Source organism: Carcharhinus amblyrhynchos, unplaced genomic scaffold (assembly GCF_965287045.1).
Source record: "Carcharhinus amblyrhynchos unplaced genomic scaffold, sCarAmb.v2.hapA chromosome_1477, whole genome shotgun sequence".
NCBI lineage: Eukaryota > Metazoa > Chordata > Chondrichthyes > Carcharhiniformes > Carcharhinidae > Carcharhinus > Carcharhinus amblyrhynchos.
In genome coordinates this window covers 1-9,938 of record NW_027651217.1, presented here as the reverse complement: position 1 = coordinate 9,938, position 9,938 = coordinate 1, and the positions used below count along the sequence as shown (strand labels likewise).

Here is a 9,938-nt window from a genome sequence, read left to right as displayed (position 1 = left end):
TATCATTATCCCATTACTTATCATTCAGGAGATTAGATTGTCAAATTCACCATTACCGAAAGGCATCAGAAAATAGCAGGTTATGAAGGGCCAGTTTGGTTTTTTTGATTAATGCGGCAAATGAGTAGAAAAAACATTGTGATTAACCCCCCCGGAAACAAACCTCCTATAATAGTGCGTGTACAATGCATTTCATTATTCTAATACATTCTTCATTTTATCTGGCATAAATATTTCTATTATTAGGATCGCCCCAGGTTTGGGAAAAAAATCGAACCTTTAAAAAAAAAAAAGTTTTTTCGGTAAAAACCCCCCTCCCCCTTAATATACACGGTTGTCTCGAAAAACCCCTAAAACGAGGGCCGACGTATATTTTTCCATAGAATTGTTGTGATAATTTCTCTATATATAATGTAACAATGTGATGCTAGTGTAGCTTAATTTAAAGCATGGCACTGAAGATGCTAAGATGAAAATTAATTTTTTTCCGCAAGCATGTAAGGTTTGGTCCTGGCCTTAGTGTTAATTGTAACTAGGATTATACATGCAAGTTTCAGCTCTCCCGTGAGAATGCCCTAATTATTCTATTAAATAACTAGGAGCAGATATCAGGCACACATACACGTAGCCCAAGACATCTTGCTAAGCCACTCCCCCAAGGGATTTCAGCAGTAATAAACATTGATTTCATAAGCGCAAGCTTGACTCAGTTAAAGTTAACAGAGTTGGTTAATCTCGTGCCAGCCACCGCGGTTATACGAGTAACTCACATTAACACATCCCGGCGTAAAGAGTGATTAAAGAATGACCTTTAACTACTAAAGTTCAGACCTCATAAAACTGTTATACGTATTCATGAGTGGAATAAACAACAACGAAAGTGACTTTACAAATTAAGGAACCTTGATGTCACGACAGTTGGGACCCAAACTAGGATTAGATACCCTACTATGCCCAACCACAAACTTAGACAACACCTCACTATATTGTTCGCCAGAGTACTACAAGCGCTAGCTTAAAACCCAAAGGACTTGGCGGTATCCCACACCCACCTAGAGGAGCCTGTTCTATAACCGATAATCCTCGTTCAACCTCACCACTTCTTGCCATTACCGTCTATATACCGCCGTCGTCAGCCCACCCTGTGAAGGATCAAAAGTAAGCAAAAAGAATAAAACTCCAAAACGTCAGGTCGAGGTGTAGCAAATGAAGTGGGAAGAAATGGGCTACATTTTTTTCCAAGAATATACGAATGGTAAACTGAAAACACACCTAAAGGTGGATTTAGCAGTAAGAGGAGATCAGAATACTCCTCTGAAATCGGCCCTGGGATAAGCACACACCGCCCGTCACTCTCCTCAAAAATAACTTACCCTTTTTATAAATACATTTCTTCAACAAGAGGAGGCAAGTCGTAACATGGTAAGTGTACTGGAAAGTGCACTTGGAATCAAAATGTGGCTAAATTAGTAAAGCACCTCCCTTACACCGAGGAGATATCCGCGCAATTCGGATCATTTTGAACCTCAAAGCTAGCCTATATATCAATTCAACTAGACCTTATAAATCTAATCCATATTACAATTTTCAATCAAAACATTCTCAACCTTTCAGTATGGGTGACAGAACAATAACCCTAGCGCAATAGCCTATGTACCGCAAGGGAAAGCTGAAAAAGAAATGAAATAAATCATTAAAGTACTAAAAAGCAGAGATCATACCTCGTACCTTTTGCATCATGATTTAGCTAGAAAAACTAGGCAAAAAGACCTTAAGTCTATCTCCCCGAAACTAAACGAGCTACTCCGAAGCAGCATTATAGAGCTAACCCGTCTCTGTGGCAAAAGAGTGGGAAGACTTCCGAGTAGCGGTGAAAAGCCTACCGAGTTTAGTGATAGCTGGTTACCCAAGAAAAGAACTTTAGTTCTGCATTAATTTTTCACCATCTAGACAAGACTTACTCGTCAAAGAAACTTATAAGAATTAATAGTTATTTAGAAGAGGTACAACCCTTCTAAACCAAGACACAACTTTTTAAGGTGGGAAATGATCATAATTATCAAGGTTACCATCTCAGTGGGCCTAAAAGCAGCCACCTGTCAAGCAAGCGTCGCAGCTCTAATCTAATAACTAAACCTTTAATCCAGATATTCATTCACAACCCCCTTTATCCTATTGGGTTATTTTATATTTATATAAAAGAACTTATGCTAAAATGAGTAATAAAGAGAACAAATCTCTCCCGACACAAGTGTACGTCAGAAAGAATTAAATCACTGATAATTAAACGACCCCAAACTGAGGTCATTATATCACTTAATCATCAACTAGAAAATCCTATTCCCCTACTCGTTATCCCTACACAGGAGTGTCACCAGGAAAGATTAAAAGAAAATAAAGGAACTCGGCAAACATAAACTCCGCCTGTTTACCAAAAACATCGCCTCTTGACAAACCATAAGAGGTCCCGCCTGCCCTGTGACAACGTTTAACGGCCGCGGTATTTTGACCGTGCAAAGGTAGCGTAATCACTTGTCTTTTAAATGAAGACCTGTATGAAAGGCATCACGAGAGTTTAACTGTCTCTATTTTCCAATCAATGAAATTGATCTATTCGTGCAGAAGCGAATATAATAACATTAGACGAGAAGACCCTATGGAGCTTCAAACACTTAAATTAATTATGTAATCATCCACTTCCCAGGGAATAAACAAAACATACAATACTTCTAATTTAACTGTTTTTGGTTGGGGTGACCAAGGGGAAAAACAAATCCCCCTCATCGACTGAGTACTAAGTACTTAAAAATTAGAATGACAATTCTAATTAATAAAACATTTATCGAAAAATGACCCAGGATTTCCTGATCAATGAACCAAGTTACCCTAGGGATAACAGCGCAATCCTTTCTCAGAGTCCCTATCGAAGAAAGGGTTTACGACCTCGATGTTGGATCAGGACATCCTAATGGTGCAACCGCTATTAAGGGTTCGTTTGTTCAACGATTAATAGTCCTACGTGATCTGAGTTCAGACCGGAGAAATCCAGGTCAGTTTCTATCTATGAATACACTTTTCCTAGTACGAAAGGACCGGAAAAGTAGGGCCAATGCCACTAGCACGCCCTATTTTCATCTATTGAATAAAACTAAAATAGATAAGAAAAGATCACCTAGTGCCCAAAAAAAGGGTTGTTGAGGTGGCAGAGCCTGGTAAATGCAAAAGACCTAAGTCCTTTAATCCAGAGGTTCAAATCCTCTCCTCAACTATGCTCCAACCCATTTTACTCTATTTAATTAACCCCCTTGCCTACATTATCCCCATCCTTTTAGCCACAGCCTTCCTTACATTAATTGAACGAAAAATTCTCGGCTATATACAATTTCGTAAAGGTCCAAACATTGTTGGACCTTATGGTCTACTCCAACCTATCGCAGACGGCCTAAAATTATTTATTAAAGAACCTGTCCGTCCATCAATATCCTCTCCATTTCTATTTCTAATTACCCCCACAATAGCTCTAACATTAGCCCTACTCATATGAATACCCCTCCCTCTTCCTCACTCAATTATTAATCTTAACCTAGGTCTATTATTTATTCTAGCAATCTCAAGCCTTACTGTTTACACTATTTTAGGGTCCGGATGAGCATCCAACTCAAAATATGCTCTAATAGGAGCATTACGTGCCGTAGCACAAACTATCTCATATGAAGTAAGCTTAGGCCTCATCCTCTTATCAATAATCGTATTCGCTGGAGGATTTACCCTCCATACATTTAATCTAGCTCAAGAAACTATCTGACTCCTAATCCCAGGTTGACCACTAGCCTTAATATGATACATTTCAACCCTAGCAGAAACTAACCGAGCTCCCTTTGACTTAACAGAAGGAGAATCAGAACTAGTATCAGGATTCAACATTGAATACGCAGGAGGCCCATTTGCCCTATTCTTCCTAGCCGAATATACTAACATCCTACTAATAAATACCCTATCAGTTATCCTATTCATAGGAACTTCCTATAATCCTCTTCTCCCACAAATCTCAACACTCAGCCTTATAATAAAAGCTACATTACTAACATTTATCTTCTTATGAATCCGAGCATCCTACCCCCGCTTCCGCTATGATCAACTCATACACTTAGTCTGAAAAAACTTCCTACCCCTCACTTTAGCAATTATCCTATGACACATAGCCCTACCTCTCGCTACATCAAGCCTACCCCCAATCACTTAAGGAAGTGTGCCTGAATTAAAGGACCACTTTGATAGAGTGGATAATGAGAGTTAAAACCTCTCCACTTCCTCCTAGAAAAATAGGACTCGAACCTATATTTAAGAGATCAAAACCCTTCGTGTTTCCTATTACACTATTCCCTAGTAAAGTCAGCTAATAAAGCTTTTGGGCCCATACCCCAACCATGTTGGTTAAAATCCTTCCTTTACTAATGAACCCTACTGTACTAACCATCCTAATTTCAAGTCTAGGCCTAGGAACCACCCTTACATTTATTGGGTCACACTGACTCCTAGTATGAATAGGCCTTGAAATTAATACTCTAGCTATTATTCCTCTAATAATACGCCAACACCACCCACGAGCAGTAGAAGCTACTACAAAATATTTCATTACTCAAGCAACTGCCTCCGCTCTATTATTATTCGCTGGCATCACAAATGCTTGAACTTCAGGTGAATGAAGTTTAACCGAAATAATTAACCCAACTTCTGCCACACTAGCATTAACCGCACTTGCCCTAAAAATTGGTCTTGCACCACTACACTTTTGACTACCCGAAGTCCTCCAAGGCTTAGATCTCACCACAGGACTCATCCTATCAACCTGACAAAAACTAGCTCCATTCGCTATTTTACTTCAACTATACCCCTTACTCAACCCCAATCTATTATTAACCCTTGGAATTCTCTCAACAATTATTGGAGGGTGGGGAGGACTTAATCAAACACAATTACGAAAAATCCTGGCCTACTCATCAATCGCAAACCTCGGATGAATAATTACAATTCTACATTATGCTCCTAACCTAACCCTACTTAACCTCATCCTATATATTATCATAACACTTACAACCTTTCTCTTATTTAAAACCTTTAACTCAACTAAAATTAACTCAATTGCCTCATCATCAACCAAATCCCCTCTCTTATCCATTATCACTTTATTAACCCTCCTTTCCCTAGGAGGACTACCCCCACTTTCCGGATTTATACCTAAATGATTAATCCTCCAAGAATTAACAAAACAAAGTTTATTTATTCCAGCTACTATTATAGCTCTCATAGCCCTCCTTAGTCTATTCTTTTACTTACGTCTATGTTATGCTACAACACTAACTATAAACCCTAACCCAACCAACATATCATCATCTTGACGAACAAAACCCAACCACCCAACCCTCATCCTATTAACCTCAGCAACCTTATCCATCCTCCTTCTCCCCTTAACACCCACAATCTTTATACTTACCCCATAGAAATTTAGGTTAACAACAGACCAAAAGCCTTCAAAGCTTTAAGTAGAAGTGAAAATCCTCTAATTTCTGCTAAGACTTGCAAGACTCTATCTCACATCCTCTGAATGCAACTCAGATGCTTTAATTAAGCTAAAACCTTCTAGATAGGCAGGCCTCGATCCTACAAAATCTTAGTTAACAGCTAAGCGTTTAATCCAACGAACTTCTATCTAAGCTTTCTCCCGCCGCCACAGACAAAGGCGGGAGAAAGCCCCGGGAGGGAACTAACCTCCGTCTTTGGATTTGCAATCCAACGTAAACAGCTACTTCAAGGCTTTGATAAGAAGAGGATTTTGACCTCTGTAAACGGAGCTACAATCCGCCGCTTATTCTCAGCCATCTTACCTGTGGCAATTAATCGTTGACTATTTTCTACCAACCACAAAGATATTGGCACCCTTTACCTGATTTTTGGTGCATGAGCAGGTATAGTTGGAACAGCCCTAAGTCTCCTAATTCGAGCTGAACTTGGGCAACCTGGATCACTTTTAGGGGATGATCAGATTTATAATGTAATCGTAACTGCCCACGCTTTTGTAATAATCTTTTTTATGGTTATACCAATTATAATTGGTGGTTTCGGAAATTGACTAGTTCCTTTAATAATTGGTGCACCAGATATAGCCTTCCCACGAATAAATAACATAAGTTTTTGACTTCTTCCACCATCATTTCTTCTCCTCCTCGCTTCTGCCGGAGTAGAAGCTGGAGCAGGTACTGGTTGAACAGTTTATCCCCCATTAGCTAGTAACCTAGCACATGCTGGACCATCTGTTGATTTAGCTATTTTCTCTCTTCACTTAGCCGGTGTTTCATCAATTCTAGCTTCAATTAATTTTATTACAACTATTATTAATATAAAACCACCAGCCATTTCCCAATATCAAACACCATTATTTGTTTGATCTATTCTTGTAACCACTATTCTTCTTCTCTTATCACTTCCAGTTCTTGCAGCAGGGATTACAATATTACTTACAGATCGTAACCTTAATACTACATTCTTTGATCCTGCAGGTGGAGGAGATCCAATCCTTTATCAACATTTATTTTGATTTTTTGGTCATCCTGAAGTTTATATTTTAATTCTACCGGGCTTCGGAATAATCTCTCATGTAGTAGCCTACTACTCAGGTAAAAAAGAACCATTCGGATATATAGGCATAGTTTGAGCAATAATAGCAATTGGTCTACTTGGTTTTATTGTTTGAGCCCATCATATATTCACAGTAGGAATAGATGTAGATACTCGAGCCTATTTCACCTCCGCAACAATAATTATTGCTATTCCTACAGGTGTTAAAGTCTTTAGCTGATTAGCAACCCTTCATGGAGGATCTATTAAATGAGATACTCCTTTACTCTGAGCTTTAGGATTTATCTTCCTTTTTACAGTAGGTGGTTTAACAGGAATTGTCCTAGCTAACTCCTCATTAGACATTGTTCTCCATGATACTTATTATGTAGTAGCTCACTTCCACTATGTTCTTTCAATAGGAGCAGTATTTGCCATTATGGCAGGTCTTATTCACTGATTCCCCTTAATTTCTGGTTTTACTCTTCATCAAACCTGAACAAAAATCCAATTTACAGTTATATTTATTGGAGTAAACTTAACCTTCTTCCCTCAACACTTCCTAGGTCTCGCAGGTATACCACGACGATATTCAGATTATCCAGATGCATATACTCTATGAAACGCAATTTCATCAATTGGCTCCCTAATCTCTCTCGTTGCTGTAATCATATTACTATTCATCATTTGAGAAGCATTTGCCTCAAAACGAGAAGTACTATCCGTTGAACTTCCACATACAAATGTAGAATGACTACATGGTTGTCCTCCTCCTTATCACACCTACGAAGAACCAGCATTTGTTCAAGTCCAACGACCCTCTTTTTAACAAGAAAGGAAGGAATTGAACCCCCATATGCTGGTTTCAAGCCAGCCACATCACCACTCTGTCACTTTCTTCATAAGATACTAGTAAAATATATTACACTGCCTTGTCGGGACAGAATTGTAAGTTAAACCCTTACGTATCTTATTTTACAATGGCACACCCCTCACAATTAGGATTCCAAGATGCAGCCTCCCCAGTTATGGAAGAACTTATTCACTTTCACGACCACACATTAATAATTGTATTCTTAATTAGCACCCTAGTTCTCTACATTATTACAGCAATAGTTACAACTAAACTTACAAATAAATACATTCTTGACTCCCAAGAAATCGAAATCGTTTGAACCATCTTACCTGCTATTATTCTCATTATAATTGCTCTCCCATCACTACGAATCTTATATCTCATAGACGAAATCAATGATCCACATCTAACCATTAAAGCTATAGGCCATCAATGATACTGAAGTTATGAATATACAGATTACGAAGACCTAGGATTTGATTCTTATATAATTCAAACTCAAGACTTGACTCCAGGTCAATTCCGTTTATTGGAAACAGATCACCGTATAGTAGTACCTATAGAATCACCTATCCGAGTCCTAGTATCAGCAGAAGACGTCCTACACTCATGAGCCGTTCCAGCTCTAGGCGTAAAAATAGATGCTGTTCCAGGACGACTTAATCAAACTGCCTTTATTGTTTCACGTCCTGGTGTCTATTACGGCCAATGTTCAGAAATTTGCGGCGCTAATCACAGCTTTATACCTATCGTAGTAGAAGCAGTTCCCTTAGAACACTTCGAAGCCTGATCTTCATCAATGCTAGAAGAAGCCTCATTAAGAAGCTAAACTGGGCCTAGCATTAGCCTTTTAAGCTAAACATTGGTGACTCCCAACCACCCTTAATGATATGCCCCAATTAAATCCTAACCCATGATTTTTAATCTTATTATTCTCATGAATTATCTTCCTTACTATTCTACCAAACAAAATTATAAATCATTTATTCAATAATGACCCAACCCTAAAAAGTACTGAAAAACCTAAACCTAATCCCTGAAACTGACCATGATTATAAGTTTCTTTGATCAATTCTTAAGCCCATCACTTATTGGAATCCCCCTTATTGCCCTAGCAATCTTAATCCCATGATTAACCTTCCCAACTCCAACTAATCGATGATTAAACAACCGATTAATTACTCTCCAAGCTTGATTCATTAATCGCTTTGTTTATCAACTTATACAACCAATCAACCTTGGAGGACATAAATGAGCTATATTACTAACAGCCTTAATATTATTCCTAATTACCATTAACCTCTTAGGTCTTCTCCCATACACATTTACCCCTACAACACAACTTTCTCTAAATATAGCATTCGCCCTTCCATTATGACTTACAACTGTATTAATTGGTATATTAAATCAACCTACAATTGCATTAGGCCACCTTCTTCCAGAAGGAACACCAACCCCTTTAATTCCAATCCTTATTATTATCGAAACTATCAGCCTATTCATTCGACCATTAGCCTTAGGAGTCCGACTAACCGCCAATTTAACAGCAGGCCACCTTCTAATACAATTAATTGCTACCGCAGCATTTGTCCTCTTAACTATCATACCAACTGTAGCCTTACTAACTTCTACAATTCTATTCTTATTAACAATTCTAGAAGTAGCTGTAGCAATAATCCAAGCATATGTATTCGTTCTCCTACTAAGCTTATATTTACAAGAAAATGTATAATGGCTCACCAAGCACATGCATACCACATAGTTGACCCAAGCCCATGACCCTTAACAGGAGCTACCGCTGCCCTTCTTATAACATCGGGTTTAGCCATCTGATTTCACTTCCACTCACTTCTTCTCCTTTATTTAGGACTAACCCTTCTTTTCCTAACAATAATTCAATGATGACGTGACGTTATTCGAGAAGGAACATTCCAAGGCCATCATACCCCTCCTGTACAAAAAGGTCTTCGTTATGGAATAATCTTATTCATCACATCAGAAGTTTTCTTCTTCTTAGGTTTTTTCTGAGCCTTCTATCATTCCAGCCTTGCACCAACCCCCGAATTAGGCGGATGCTGACCACCAACAGGAATTAATCCTTTAGATCCATTCGAAGTCCCACTCTTAAACACTGCAGTACTTTTAGCTTCAGGAGTAACCGTAACTTGAGCCCACCATAGCTTAATAGAAGGTAACCGAAAAGAAGCAATTCAAGCCCTTACTTTAACCATTATCCTAGGAGTTTACTTTACATCCCTTCAAGCCATAGAATATTACGAAGCACCATTCACTATCGCCGACGGAGTTTACGGAACAACATTTTATGTTGCCACAGGATTCCACGGTCTCCATGTTATTATTGGTTCAACATTTCTAGCAGTTTGTCTTATACGACAAGTCCAATATCACTTTACATCAGAACATCACTTCGGCTTCGAAGCCGCAGCATGATACTGACATTTTGTAG

The 9,938-nt window shown here is 38.6% G+C and overlaps 1 non-coding gene across 1 annotated transcript; it reads left to right on the top strand.

The window, feature by feature from the left end:
- The first annotated feature begins 496 nt into the window (after positions 1-496).
- LOC145340825 (18S ribosomal RNA) lies at positions 497-1,455 on the top strand. Its single transcript, XR_013886299.1, has one exon. It is a non-coding gene; the product is annotated as an 18S ribosomal RNA (ribosomal RNA).
- Positions 1,456-9,938: the final 8,483 nt, after the last annotated feature.